Source organism: Mya arenaria, chromosome 5 (assembly GCF_026914265.1).
Source record: "Mya arenaria isolate MELC-2E11 chromosome 5, ASM2691426v1".
NCBI lineage: Eukaryota > Metazoa > Mollusca > Bivalvia > Myida > Myidae > Mya > Mya arenaria.
Window position 1 is genome coordinate 75,751,710 of NC_069126.1, and position 16,085 is coordinate 75,767,794.

Sequence of the window (16,085 nt, forward strand, 5' to 3'; positions counted from 1 at the left end):
AAGTAGATCTCAGACACTTTGTGGTAATGCTATGACATGTACCAGTATGCGAGTAGATCTCAGACACTTTGTGGTAATGCTATAACATGTACCAGCATCCGAGTAGATCTCAGACACTTTGTGGTAATGCTATGACATGTACCAGTATCCGAGTAGATCTCAGACACTTTGTGGTGATGCTTTAACATGTACCAGCATCCGAGTAGATCTCAGACACTTTGTGGTAATGCTATATCATGTACCAGCATCCGAGTAGATCCCAGACACTTTGTGGTAATGCTTTAACATGTACCAGTATCCGAGCAGATCTCAGATACTTTGTGGTAATGCTATATCATGTACCAGCATCCGAGTAGATCTCAGACACTTTGTGGTAATGCGATAACATGTACCAGTATCTGAGTAGATCTCAGGCACTATGTGGCAATGCTATAACATGAACTAGTATCCGAGTAGATCTCAGACACTTTTTGGTGATGCTATAACATGTACCAGTATGCGAGTAGATCTCAGACACTTTGTGGTGATGCGATAACATATACCAGTATCTGAGTAGATCTCAGGCACTATGTGGCAATGCTATAACATGAACTAGTATCTGAGTAGATTTCAGACACTTTGTGGTGATGCTATAACATGTACCAGTATGCGAGTAGATCTCAGACACTTTGTGGTAATGCGATAACATATACCAGCATCTGAGTAGATCTCAGGCACTATGTGGCAATGCTATAACATGAACTAGTATCCGAGTAGATCTCAGACACTTTGTGGTGATGCTATAACATGTACCAGTATCTGAGTAGATCTCAGACACTTTGTGGCAATGCTATAACATGTACCAGTATCCGAGTAGATCTCAGACACTTTGTGGTAATGTTTAACATGTACCAGTATCTGAGTAGATCTCAGACACTTTGTGGCAATGCTATAACATGAACTAGTATCCGAGTAGATCTCAGACACTTTGTGGCAATGCTATAGCATGTACCAGTATCTGAGTAGATCTCAGACACTTTGTGGCAATGCTATAACATGTACCAGTATCCGAGTAGATCTCAGACACTTTGTGGTAATGCTTTAAGATGCACTATTATCTGAGTAGATCTCAGACACTTTGTGGCAATGCTATAACATGTACCAGTATCCGAGTAGATCTCAGACACTTTGTGGCAATGCTATAACATAAACCAGTATTCGAGTAAATCTCAGACACTTTGTGGCAATGCTATGACATGTACCAGTATCCGAGTAGATCTCAGTCACTTTGTGGCAATGCTATAACATGTACCAGCATTCGAGTAGATCTCAGACCATTTGTGGTAATGCTTTAACATGTACCAGCATCCGAGTAGATCTCAGACACTTTGTGGTGATGCTTTAACATGTACCAGCATCCGAGTAGATCTCAGACACTTTGTGGTGATGCTTTAACATGTACCAGCATCCGAGTAGATCTCAGACACTTTGTGGTGATGCTATGACATGTACCAGCATCCGAGTAGATCTCAGACACTTTGTGGTAATGCTTTAACATGTACCAGCATCCGAGTAGATCTCAGACACTTTGTGGCAATGCTATAACATGTACCAGCATCCGAGTAGATCTCAGACACTTTGTGGTGATGCTTTAACATGTACCAGCATACGAGTAGACCTCAGACACTTTGTGGCAATGCTATGACATGTACCAGCATCCGAGTAGATCTCAGACACTTTGTGGCGATGCTATGACATGTACCAGCATCCGAGTAGATCTCAGACACTTTGTGGTAATGCTTTAACATGTACCAGCATCCGAGTAGATCTCAGACACTTTGTGGTTATGCTATGACATGTACCAGCATCCGAGTAGATCTCAGACACTTTGTGGTAATGCTTTAACATGTACCAGCATCCGAGTAGATCTCAGACACTTTGTGGTAATGCTATGACATGTACCAGTATGCGAGTAGATATCAGACACTTTGTGGTAATGCTATAACATGTACCAGCATCCGAGTAGATCTCAGACACTTTGTGGTAATGCTATGACATGTACCAGTATCCGAGTAGATCTCAGACACTTTGTGGTGATGCTTTAACATGTACCAGCATCCGAGTAGATCTCAGACACTTTGTGGTAATGCTATATCATGTACCAGCATCCGAGTAGATCCCAGACACTTTGTGGTAATGCTTTAACATGTACCAGTATCCGAGCAGATCTCAGATACTTTGTGGTAATGCTATATCATGTAACCAGCATCCGAGTAGATCTCAGACACTTTGTGGTAATGCGATAACATGTACCAGTATCTGAGTAGACCTCAGGCACTATGTGGCAATGCTATAACATGAACTAGTATCCGAGTAGATCTCAGACACTTTGTGGTGATGCTATAACATGTGCCAGTATGCGAGTAGATCTCAGACACTTTGTGGTGATGCGATAACATATACCAGTATCTGAGTAGATCTCAGGCACTATGTGGCAATGCTATAACATGAACTAGTATCTGAGTAGATTTCAGACACTTTGTGGTGATGCTATAACATGTACCAGTATGCGAGTAGATCTCAGACACTTTGTGGTAATGCGATAACATATACCAGCATCTGAGTAGATCTCAGGCACTATGTGGCAATGCTATAACATGAACTAGTATCCGAGTAGATCTCAGACACTTTGTGGTGATGCTATAACATGTACCAGTATCTGAGTAGATCTCAGACACTTTGTGGCAATGCTATAACATGTACCAGTATCCGAGTAGATCTCAGACACTTTGTGGTAATGTTTAACATGTACCAGTATCTGAGTAGATCTCAGACACTTTGTGGCAATGCTATAACATGAACTAGTATCCGAGTAGATCTCAGACACTTTGTGGCAATGCTATAGCATGTAACAGTATCTGAGTAGATCTCAGACACTTTGTGGCAATGCTATAACATGTACCAGTATCCGAGTAGATCTCAGACACTTTGTGGTAATGCTTTAAGATGCACTATTATCTGAGTAGATCTCAGACACTTTGTGGCAATGCTATAACATGTACCAGTATCCGAGTAGATCTCAGACACTTTGTGGCAATGCTATAACATGTACCAGTATTCGAGTAAATCTCAGACACTTTGTGGCAATGCTATGACATGTACCAGTATCCGAGTAGATCTCAGTCACTTTGTGGCAATGCTATAACATGTACCAGCATTCGAGTAGATCTCGGACCATTTGTGGTAATGCTTTAACATGTACCAGCATCCGAGTAGATCTCAGACACTTTGTGGCAATGCTATAACATGTACCAGCATCCGAGTAGATCTCAGACACTTTGTGGTGATGCTTTAACATGTACCAGCATCCGAGTAGATCTCAGACACTTTGTGGTGATGCTTTAACATGTACCAGCATCCGAGTAGATCTCAGACACTTTGTGGTGATGCTATGACATGTACCAGCATCCGAGTAGATCTCAGACACTTTCGGGTAATGCTATAAAATCAATCATCATGCAGATAGTTCTCGGACACTTTGTGGTAATTCTATAACATCAATCAGCATGGGAGCAGTTCCCGGAAACATTATGGTAATTCTATAACATCAATCATCATGCGGATAGTTCTCAGATACTTTGAGGCAATGTTATATAGCATAGAATGCTTTATTTGATTGTTGTTTTTTGTTTGTGCCTCGTTTTAAATTATTTAAAAGATATCTTTGATCAATACAAGTTTTCGCAATACCTTAATGCATCCGTGATGTTTAGGAATGAAATCGAACCGATAGATGACGTCATCTGCCAAAACCGTTGGAACTTCTATCTCCGTATCAAACATATAACCGTCGAAAGTGGTGAAATATACCATGTCTGGCGAGCTGGCGCGAATGACCATGTGTAGTAAAATCATTTCCAGCTGTTCGTCGTAGATATCGAGTCTACCATTACTCGTAAAGGTATCAGTGTCCATAATGTTGATGGCCAATCTGAGAAAACAGAGTTTAGTCCTTGTTTATTTTGGCATGCACCGAATGTAGACGTTCGCATCCTATACCATCGCCCCACCCTCCACCGAATCGCTAATGGAATTATAGTAAAAATATCTTGCAAAATTCCATCAAATGGTAAAATGGCGTTAAGCGCACTTTTAGATATAAAAATTAATACTAATTTAACTGCTACAAGCAAACATAAAACTGTCAAAACTTTAATGTTGTTCAGTACAAACGTTATGCCTTTGAGTAATCTCTGAATTCTTTACCCAATGATTCATAAGTTTACGTTAAGGCTTAAGCCAAAATGTTAGCATTGCTATTATTTTGAATACCAAAGCCTAAAAAAATAGTTTGGTTAGGATTACATCCTTTTCAAAAATAGGTAGGGTAGGTAGGCTTTTTATTATTTTTTTTTTTTTTAATTAGGCTTAATATAAGAATGTCATTTTCATCATTGGAGAAAAGTGTTTAAGTTATCTCCTGTATAAGCATTTAAGGTTTTAAACTCCATATTTAAAAACAAAAAAAAAGAAGAAAAAAAATGTATTTAAAAAAAAAATAATAATTCAAACTGACTATAAAAACGGTAGGGTCGGCGCCTATTCCGTAGGTAGGGTCGGGTAACCCGAACCAAATCGATTTTGTTTAGGCCCAAGCGGTTTGAGACGAAAATATCATTTCAACTGATGTCGGGGTTAATTTGTATGGGAACATCTCGGCCATTTTCCATCGAAAACAACCTCGGATCAGAAGAAGAGGTTCGTAAAATTTTAAGTAATAGTTTCATTATTTGTAGTGTTTTAACTTGTATTTTATATTAAGTATTAAGTTTAAATTGATAGTTAATATTCCCAAGAGTGAAGTCATGAAGTTTGACCGCTAAATTAAAATAACTACGCGATCTACCTGCAGCGTAGTAAAACTTCAGAAATTCAACCAACCCTTATTTTTTCATAATTGAATCATAATGTTAAACACAATGAAGAATACAGAAAACTTTACCTTTCCCAGCCTGATTTGATGTTTATTGAGATAGATATCTGCGTCTTCTCCTGTACAAACTCAACAGGAAGAGACCAATTGTAGGCGGAGTCGATGATCTGAAATCATGTACATAATAAATGAATGTATTTAATGATCGTAAACATGATTTCTCTGAATATTTATACGTGAAACATGATCAGCCTTGGTTGAAATCCGTCATTTATGTTCACTGATTTGTGAGAGTATTCCATTTGGAAGAAAACAGCCATCGAAAACAACCTCGTGAATGCCGGTACATCAAAATTCCAAATAAAAGTATATATAGTGTTTTAACGTGTTTCTGTATTTCTAAGTTTAAATCGATTGCCAGTAAAGTGTATTACTGTATAAATTGTTAAAATTTCAAAGAGTAAAGTCATTAAGCTTAACTGCTTAATTGAAATAACTAGTTAAATGTAAAGAATACTGACATTGTAAACCGTCCATATTCATCCGAGGTTGTATCCACTGGCACTGGATTTTCAAACTCAATCATTTAAAAAAAAATTATATACACACAGTACAAAATGCATATTTAAAAAAATAAATTCAACATTTTTTTCACAATTTTGGTATTATGATGTTTAGTTGGGAATTATAAGATTATTTTTTTTAAATGATTGAGTTTAAAAATCCAGTGCCAGTGATTGTTTCGGATGGTTACTGTCCACCACAACTACACTTGTAGCTTTGTCGTACCAACTTATAGGTTGTTAGACAGTTTTAAATAACTACCAGTTTTAAATGGTACATCCGTTATCAATTCGCATGCAAGTTTCTATTCTTCACAACAACCTATTTTTATAGCGTATTACTGACATTTAAAAACGGAATTTTATTCATAGATAATATATTGAACAGTGTTAATCGCAGAACACGTTATATCAGAGATAATTATACAAGTTTTAATAAGCATCTCCGACAGGTTTGTTTATTATCCGTGACTTTACAAGTGTATAAGTTAAATGGTAAAAAACTACAGGGACAGGCACAGTAGCTTAAAATTAGCCAAGATGTTTTAATGCAAAGGATCGATGCCAAGCAAAAAAGAAACAGCGTATAAAGATCACTCGAATGAACTCGAATGAACATTATAAACACCTAAGCCTGTACGTACCATTGGCTGAAAGTCTTCTGATGCGCACTCTTTTAACATGTAACCATATCCGGTCTCAAATGTCCTGCCATCGTACCAAGATGCATCAAGCGCCTCACAAATCCCGCTCATTTCCTGTATGCGAGCGCCGACGAACATATTGCTAGCCACTTTGCGCGCGCAGCCCATGGTGTCCAGACCGGAAGAGGTAAAGTTCATAAGGCGATAATGGGTTGACCGTAAAGCAAACGAGATCCAGAATGTTGAGGAAAACCAAACGAATTGACAAATAATCTCCTTCGCCATGCTCCGTTTGCTTTATAACCAATAGCTCACCTTTTAGAAAAAGAAATAATGAAATGTTGGTATTCTTAATTTACCTACATGATTACTATTTTTTGTAGACTAATGTGGATGATGTTTTATTAAAATTACCGCCTGTTTATATTTAATACAGGTCTTGATTGCTGACTACATTTTGTAGATGGAAATGGCTAGCATAGTATCGATTCAATGAATCTTTGCGTGACTGTAATTGACAAAATAACAACAACAACAACCACAACAACAACAACACCAAAACAGCCATGAAGACTATTTTCAAATGTCTGTCGGTGTCACAGAAAAAACAACTTTGGTCCACATGTAATTGGACCCACCAAATATAATAGAATATACATTGTTTAACGTTCTACATAGAACAGAAGGCTTGCGCCCGAACAATGTTTTACCCTCAATACGGGCTCCTCTATTTTCTGTAGAACGATAAAAAAATGACAGAAAAGTTATGAAAATATATCTTAGTCTATAAAATACTATTCTATTTTGTGCTTCTACTCGTGTGGAAATTTTTAGATTTGCATGTATTTTAATGATGCAATCCTTGGCCAAAAGTTCAACTTGACGGAATTTTGTAGAACGATGCAACGCTGAAATTTTGGCCAAGGATTTCATCGTAAGTATTTAAGCAAATCTAAACAATTTAGAGGCAGAAAATAGCATAGTTTTTTTTGGTAAACAGGCAGATATTTTCGTTTGCTCTGGTAAGAGTCACAAATAAAACTTTATATATCCCTAAGAGTGGGCATGCTTATGAGGTAATTCATTAACTATTGAAATTAAGAACTTTAATACAATCGTGTAATAAACATACGTTATTCAAAAAGCACCCTCAACAGTTAGGTAAGTTGTAATCATGTATTTTTCAGATTCAAACAGCTCAAAGTAATTAAGCTTTGGAACGAATTATCATTTTAATTCGAACAATATAACAACTAGTTCTTACCTTCGATAAGTGATGATGGAATGGAAACCAACGAAGATTTGACACAAATAACAATGTTATTGCGACCATAGTACAGTATGGAGTCTGATTACACAAATACTAGTATGCTAAATGGCCGCTAAAACCTAAAAGCGTGTATTTGCCCACCTTTTAGTCCAACGCCCTAGCATAATAGTACTCTACTATATAACGGTAGATGTCACTTACTATTCAAACACTTCTATAAGTATATGTAAATATTAGTAAAGTAACACTTTAGCTGCTTCTGTTTCATTTAAAAGCTCTTTCCGTTGTTAGAAACGATAGAAAAGCACCGTTTATTTTCCTATGATGATAATTTTAAACACAAAAAGTACACCGAAAGCAGTATATACTGTATGCGTCGGAATTGTTACGACAACCAACCGCCACACAATTACTAACAGTTTTACAAACGCAATTTTAAGCAAGTAATGTGAACACTTAAATACCTACAAGACACACTTATGCCCAAAATTTCACAAAATGTATTTTCTGGCACTGATGAAACTTTTATAAAAACTCGTTAACTTTTAAAAGAAACTTAAACCTTTCCCAAATACCAATAATCAGAGAAGCTAGCCCTTATATTACAAATAAGGATGTCCAAGAATATACTACAAAACTCCTCATGGCTTTTCTCTCAAATTATACAAGAAATGTCTTTATCATTAAATTTCTATCCATTGTATAACTATGAAATTATTGAACATTCTATAGGGGATATTATGATAGGACGCTTTTCTGGTGACCTGTATCACGTCGAGTTCGGTGTGTAAAACACGTATCCGTCGAGACCGCAGGTATACCTGCCTATTTAATTATTCCATTTTATATCTTGGTTTCTATTTGATTTAATTTTACCGCCATCTGTCAAATGCGGGTATGAATTCGAATGTGTTAACGTAGTTTATGTAATGAAATCAAGGGAGGCTACTACAGCCAAACGAAGTCAGAAGTTACAGAATTCACTTTTTTGGGCAAAATATGAACAAAATATTTTATATTTTAGCAAAATTAACAAATTGTTAATACGAAAACAATGATTAAATGTTACAACACAAAAAACACACATCAAAAGCGGTACTTATTTTACGAGTATACACTAATCGTCATTTCCTGTAGACGTAACGCGGCCATTTAAAAAAGTAAATATACACGTGTGGGATTTTTTGACGATAATAATATGCAGAATTGAGGGAAATTCGTGAGTCAATCGCTTTTTTCTATCGATGGCGCGAATTCGCCTTCTTCTTTATATTGGCGAGCTGCTCACATTTATGATACTCAACATGGATAATCATTAATGCAACAATGTATGAACTTCGAAATGGACAACAGCTAGTTCGCTGATAGCTAAAGAACTTCAGCGAACACGTTATATATTACCTTTTTGGACGTGTTATTTAATGTGTTGTAAACATCAAAAAAATAGATATCAACATTAAAGTTATCGAAGCCAGAACTAGTTCACTGAAGTAGCTATCTAGATAGACTGGAAGTGTTCTTTGCTTCATGCTTATCCTCATGGTTCTTTGAAGAACATGAGAACCATGTTCCTAAATATTTGCATGCTTCTGGAGCGTGAGTAAAGTTAGATAGTTTAATGTATTTAAAAGCTGACAGGTTTTACCAGTTTTATTTTGTCATGCTATTTTTAGCAACGCGAAAGTAGTTCCGAGATTACACACGGTACTCGCATGATACGGAATCAGAAAACGACAGTATCGTGATACGGATTTTTTAATACGCCGTGCTGTATTTTCACTGTTGGATATGGAAAAGGAATTTAATAGGCATATGATAAAAAACAAATATTGACAAATACATGCTAAACATATCATAGGGAGAGGGCATAATATAAGCTCATGAATCTAGGTAACTATCCAGATAAAACTAGAATATCAAAGTGATGCTCGTATATATAATCATTGTAACAAATATAAATTTTGAGTGATAATATTTATGCAAAAAACTACAGAAACAAGCTCAGTAGCAAAAAGTTTCAACATAAACCCGGTTTAATTATGGCACTGGGTAAACGCCAAAGACATAGAACATAAAACCAAATAAATCACAAACAAGAAACATGGAAAAACAGCACAAAACTCTACAAGCAGCACAGTGCATACATACTATATAAAAAAAAACTAGGTATGTTTATCAAGGATTGTTAGGTAACGCCTTGGAACGCCTTGGTGTTACGCCTATATAAACCTTTCAACTACTAAAATGCATTTATGGAACATATCAATTGCTGATAACAAAATTGTAACCGTGTGCGCACAAAATCAATTTATATTAAATGACTGGTGGGTCCTAAAAAGACTTACAGAGATCAACGATTGTCTCATCAGGTAGAAAAACAGTGTTAATGCACTTAAATTTCTTTCAAATTAAACACGGTATCCTTCTTAAGAACCATTGTTTTCGATAGTTATTCTTCTTTCATGCTTGTTGATGAAATATGGTGTTGTATCAGTGAAATAACAACAGTAAAATATCAATTTGGTATTTTCACTGCAAATAAGGAGAGAAAATATCAACTTTCATAACTACTTTTAAACCCATTGTAGTAAATTCCCCTTGATCAAAACAAACACTTTATTTTGAACCTGATAGTGTTGGCAAATAAATTATTTAAAATTAAAAGAAATTTTACATAAGTTTAAAAAAAAGATATATTTGGAAATAAACAACTTACCGTTTGTTTGAAAAATGGTGATCCCGTTTTTCAAACGTTTTCTTGATCTTGAAGCTGAATGTTCGAACATTTGCTTTCATGACAAACAAATTACAGACGAAAACAACTGTTCGGACATAAAACGAATGTTATATCATCGTTTAAATGTATTTTGAACTGTGTGTCGTTGTAATACGTCATACGAACTTCTCTGAAATTTCACACAACAATTCACAGATATTTTTTTATCCCACCCAGGCCTAAAAATTTGTCAACAAATTAGCGTGGTCCTCATCATTACCTTGAAATCGACCTGTCTTCTAGCAAAACAGACTGGTCTCTGACAGTAAGATGACTGAATATCCATGTATCATGAACACACACTCAAAACTAAGAAAGATGTTTTATATCCAATGATTATCCGCAATTGTTTTGCTATTAAAACATTCGACCTTTCAAATTTTCATTAAATAAAGGCCGGCGTAGTAATTTGGTTATGTATTCATGCCCCGCTTAAAAAAATGTGTTTTCGTTATTTTTTTGGAACATAGATGCACTAATAAACCTTTATTGATTCCTGTTTATAAAATCTTTGCACTTGAAAAACGAGCGAATAATTAACTATAAAAAAAAATAACAGAGAACATTTTCTCAACAAACCGGAAACATAAAATTGACAGCTACGTCATCTGCTCTTCTATAAATAGAATTTGCGCCAGGGGCGTCCCACGGGCGTAAAAATACCCTTTTCAAAAAAGGGGGTTATTAAGAAGGGGGTAATTAAGAATGGGCATCAAAGGATGGGCATTGCGAGGAAAACATTCCCTTATAGCGGACAAGACAACTTTTTCGAGGGATGGGTACTATTGGGAAAGCGTTGACTAATAGCAGACGGGAAAACACTTTCAAGGAATGGATATTGTTGGGAAAACCTTGACTAACAACAGACGGGACAACGCTTTCAAGGGATGGGCGTTGTTGGGAAAACGTTGACTAATAGCAGATGGGACAACACTTTCAAGGGATGGGCGTTGTTTGGAAAACGTTGTCTTATAGCAGACGGGACAACACTTTTAATGGATGGGCGTTGTTGGGAAAACGTTGACTAATAGCAAGCTGGAAAAAACTTTCAAGGGATGGGCGTTGTTGGGAAAACGTTGACAGAAGCAGACGGGAAAACACTTTCAAGGGATGGGCATTGTTGGGAAAACGTTGACAAATAGCAGACGAGAAAACTCTTTCAATTGATGGGCGATGTTGAGAAAACGTAGCAAGTTGTATCGCAATATTTCCTTTTCGTTTTGGATGACTAAGTTAAAGAGTGCCCCCTCGTACCTGCCCCTAAGGACATCTCAACGGCAGTTCAATTTCACGTAGTTTGGCCACTGTGTGTCAAGTAACCAAGAGGACAACTCAAATCGATGTTTACAAGTTCAATAAAAGTTTGAAGAATACACGAAATACCTTTGCAATCCTTGAGCATAAGATGATGGTATTCCTCTATACGATGATGGTCTACGGTTAAAAGATGATGGTCTTCCGTTATAAGATGATGGTATTCCGTTATAAGATGCTGGTATTCCGTTATAAGATGTTGATGTTCCGTTATAAGATGATGGTCTTCCGTTATAAGATGATAGTCTTCCGTTATAAGATGATGGTCTTCCGTTATAAGAGGATGGTCTTCCGTTAAAAGATGCTGGTGTTCCGTTATAAGATGCTGGTGTTCCGTTATAAGATGCTGGTGTTCCGTTATAAGATGATAGTCTTCCGTTATAAGATGATGGTCTTCCGTTATAAGAGGATGGTCTTCCGTCAAAAGATGCTGGTGTTCCGTTATAAGATGTTGGTCTTCTGTTATAAGAGGATGGTCTTCCATTAAAAGATGCCGGTGTTCCGTTATAAGATGATGGTATTCCGTTATAAGAGGATGGTCTTCCGTTAAAATATGCTGGTGTACCGTTATAAGATGATGGTCTTCTGTTATAAGAGGATGGTCTTCCGTTAAAAGATGCTGGTGTTCCGTAATAAGATGATGGTCTTCCGTTATAAAGATGATGGTCTTCCGTTATAAAGATGATTGTCTTATTTAAACAATTGTATTAATTGTGGTAAATCTTATTGGGGAGTAAGGGTGCATCACTCTGCATTTGAAGAATACAAGAAATGCCTTTACAATCATTGAACATTATTTGCAATAATCTAGCAAGGTATGTGTGATCATTTTCTCTTCGCAATAAAACACTTACTATAAATGGAATACGACGTGCAAACAGCACACTTGCAAAGTGCTGCTGGTACAATGGATCTGTTTTTCATAACATAGATTAAACGTTCCTGGGTGAGTTACTCAAAATGTTATTAATTTCTAGTAGTGTAGATTGCAACAATTCTAGAGGTCCTTTTTACTTTCATTGATATTAGCTGTTTTCACACGATGCAATTATTGTAATTGACTGAATGCAACGTTAATTTCTCTAGGGCATCATGACTTGACTATCGCGAAACTCAAACAATTCTTTTATATAAATACTGCTATCAATTTCCAGTTCAAACAACTAACCTATGAGATTTTGCTTGAGCCTTCCTTCTACCTGAACAGAGCTTAATGTATTCATCATGTCATCTTGTAACCACAACTGTGTCAGATATCGGCCACTATTTGCAAAATGGCGAAACACTAAATGGGAAAACGTACGTGTTCCCTCTAGAAAAAGTAAACGTATAAATAAAAAAAACTGAAGTAATGCGAAATTTCTTCAAACCTTTACTTCGCGTTTTGTCCATGCTATTATTATTTTGTGATGAGCTGCCATACAGTTCAGCAACCAGTTGTATAAAACTTTTCATAAGATGTCAACAGGTTATCTTTTGGCTAGTTGACTCATTAACACGATCTGATTGGTTAATATCTATGATTGGATAACTATTGACCAATCAATAAACATTTTGGATAACTTTGACCAAACCAAAAACAGCCGGTTTTTATACAATTGGCTGCAGGTGTTTTGTCTCCGTGAAGTTTACGTGATGACTCATTACTTATATCCATACGCCTCGTGGTATTTTTTCTGTGTGACTAGTCGCAACATTAATGAAATCATTCATGCATTTGGTTGATGTTTATCAGTTAATTCATTGTGGATAATGCAAACATGTACACTTATTTATTTACAACATATAATCCGACCATTGGCCCTTTGTTTGCTTTATTGGCAATATGCGACCAGTCGTAAGGGATTTTATACTTTCCATCAGTCGTTCAGCGACGCAGTTTCTGCCAGTTTACCATTTTTCGTCTTGGTTATTAAATACAGGTGACTTTAAAGTGTAAAACAAATTTGGTCACGGATGCACATCGATATGTTTAATACGCTGCTAATGACAGTATTAGCTCAATCAATACCTTTTCTGATATGACCTCAGAATACTTTCAAAGCACCATTTCTATGCAAATATAAATGACGTCCATCAAACGAATATATATATTCAAAGTGCTAAGTGTCGTATAAGTAGAAACTTCATTATATATTGCTTCTGAAACTTTGATGCTTCCTCATCAAAATCGGGTTGCTCTCTTAAATGTTTAATGTTCTACCACTATCATTAAAATTAACAGCTACTTTAAACTTGTGCTATTTTATCTATCACTTTTGCTCATTATACTTTTCTAGTTTGATAGTTCCTGAAGTGTATATGTTCCGTATGCAATAATATTTCTGCTGCAAGTATGTTGATACTAAGTCGCTATGTGCCCGGACTGACCAACGTCTTATACAATCACTTTAACGAAACGATTGTTCTAAGTTATACATTTAATTGATTGTAGTAAATATTAATTAATTAGAATGGGCGGAGTGAGTGAGTGATCATTAATATATTACTTCCATGTCATCAAACTGACTTAGAATGCAACTTCATTGTCTGACATGTCACATTGTCAGCGCAAATTCTGACGGATCAGTGGCAATTTGCAGACCCCGAAAGTTGAAATTCTTTATAATTTAGTCCAGCAGTTTGTGCCTGAAAATTTAGGTCGTATTCTAATGAGTTCAGAAGGCACACACAATCCGAGTTTAGTTATTAAGATTATTCACGAGGTTTTCAACGTAATTGTAAAGTTTCAATCACGATGGTATCGGGTGATATCACTGTCTTGTTCAATAAATAACGTGCGGTAAAAGTGAGTATCATTGTAATTATCCGCACGGTAGTTATAGAACAGTACACTTGTAACCATTCCAAAATGGGAGTTACTTTGTAGACAAAAACAAAGAAAACACTCTCAAGGAAACTTGCTATTACCATATTATCAACGACAACATTAAACAAGCGTGCGGTATAAGTGAAAAGCGTTGTAATTACTTCAGCCAAAGTGTTTTTGATTTAGGCAGTAAAACGTTATACAAATATTTGATTTTTGAGGCTGACTGAAATAACTAGCAAAAAATGTTGAAGACATTTACACATTTACAGTTCCAAAAACTATTGTTTCAAATACTAGTTTCATGCGAGCTGCCATTGTGTGTAGACACTAAGTATAAAACACAATTATGTAAACAAGTCCGTCCTTTTTTGGAGGTAAAATGATTTTCATGGTATTTCATTGTTCAATTTTGGGGTTATTGAAGACAATTTACTTCGAAACCAGGGATGTGATTGTCCTGGCAGCTGGAGGGCTGAAACATTTTCGGTCATGGGTTTATGGGGCGCTCTTGGGGTCAAAAGCTCACTGTTGTAGAAGAAAAAATAGCTTTTTAGAAGCTCTTGTGAGGGCTCTCCTGACTTTAAATTTGAAGCAAACTTGAATATTAACTTATACAACTGAAAGCAACCAAATAATATTTTTCAGGCAAAAAAAAAAAGATATATAATATAATTATTAGGCCTAAAAAAAAAATACATTTGGTTCGGGTTACCCGACCCTACCTACGGAATAGGCGCCGACCCTACCGTTTTTATAGTCAGTTTGAAAAAAAAAAAATGAAAAATTAAAAAAAAAAAAAAAAAAAAAAAATCTCGTTTTTTTTTTTAAATTGCTTTTTAATATTAAGTTTAAACCTTAAATGCTTATACAGAAGATAGCTTTAACACCATTCTCCAATGATGAAAATTATTTTCTTATATAAAACCTAATAAAAAAAATAAATAAAAAAAAATAAAAAGCCTACCTACCCTACCTATTTTTTTTAAGGATGTAACCCTAACCAAACAATTTTTTTTTTTAGGCCTTATTATTATTTTTTTTTTTATTTTTTTTTTTTTTGGGGGGGGGGGGTCTTTGGGGCCATCAGATCCGAGGAATTTCGCGAATCCGCGGACAAATCACATCCCTGGTAACTTACGGCAACAAATTCAAACTTATTCCGCAAGAATATCTCAGCTTGCCATTTGTTTAATCAATGTCACAGTGCGTGTATACCGTTTAAAGAAAGACGACTTCACTATTTCTTAACCATTGTAAATGAAACATAGCGACCTCAATGCCGCCTACGGAGCTCCGCCTTCGGTCTTTTACCGGAGTTTGATTGGGAATTTAGTTTATAACAAACCTTTTTCACAAAACGGCCGTCTGACAGAGCACTACCAAAACATTATTTTGACAACAGGTTTGTCGAAGTGTTTGATGAAAGTAGTCATCTTATCAAATTTCGGTATTAAAACCAATGCAGGGCTCTTTAAGCGCCATAGGATGCCCTTTAATTCATTTAAAATGGTGCAGCAAAAAAATGTTATCATTTACGTGTTCATTTTAAGCAAAATGTTGCCTTCCGACGAAGCTTATATGACGTAATTTATCACGTGGTGTGCACACATTGTGTCATGGACTAGAAGAGTATAGTCACTTTAGTTTCTCATATCTCGATACATTCTTGTCAATGATAAATAAGTCTTTTAAAAACTGTAATATACATCAACGCATGAATATCATGAAATGTCTTGTAAGTTGATATAAGCTTGAATACAGAGGGTAAAATATCATAAACACTGTTCTGTGCCA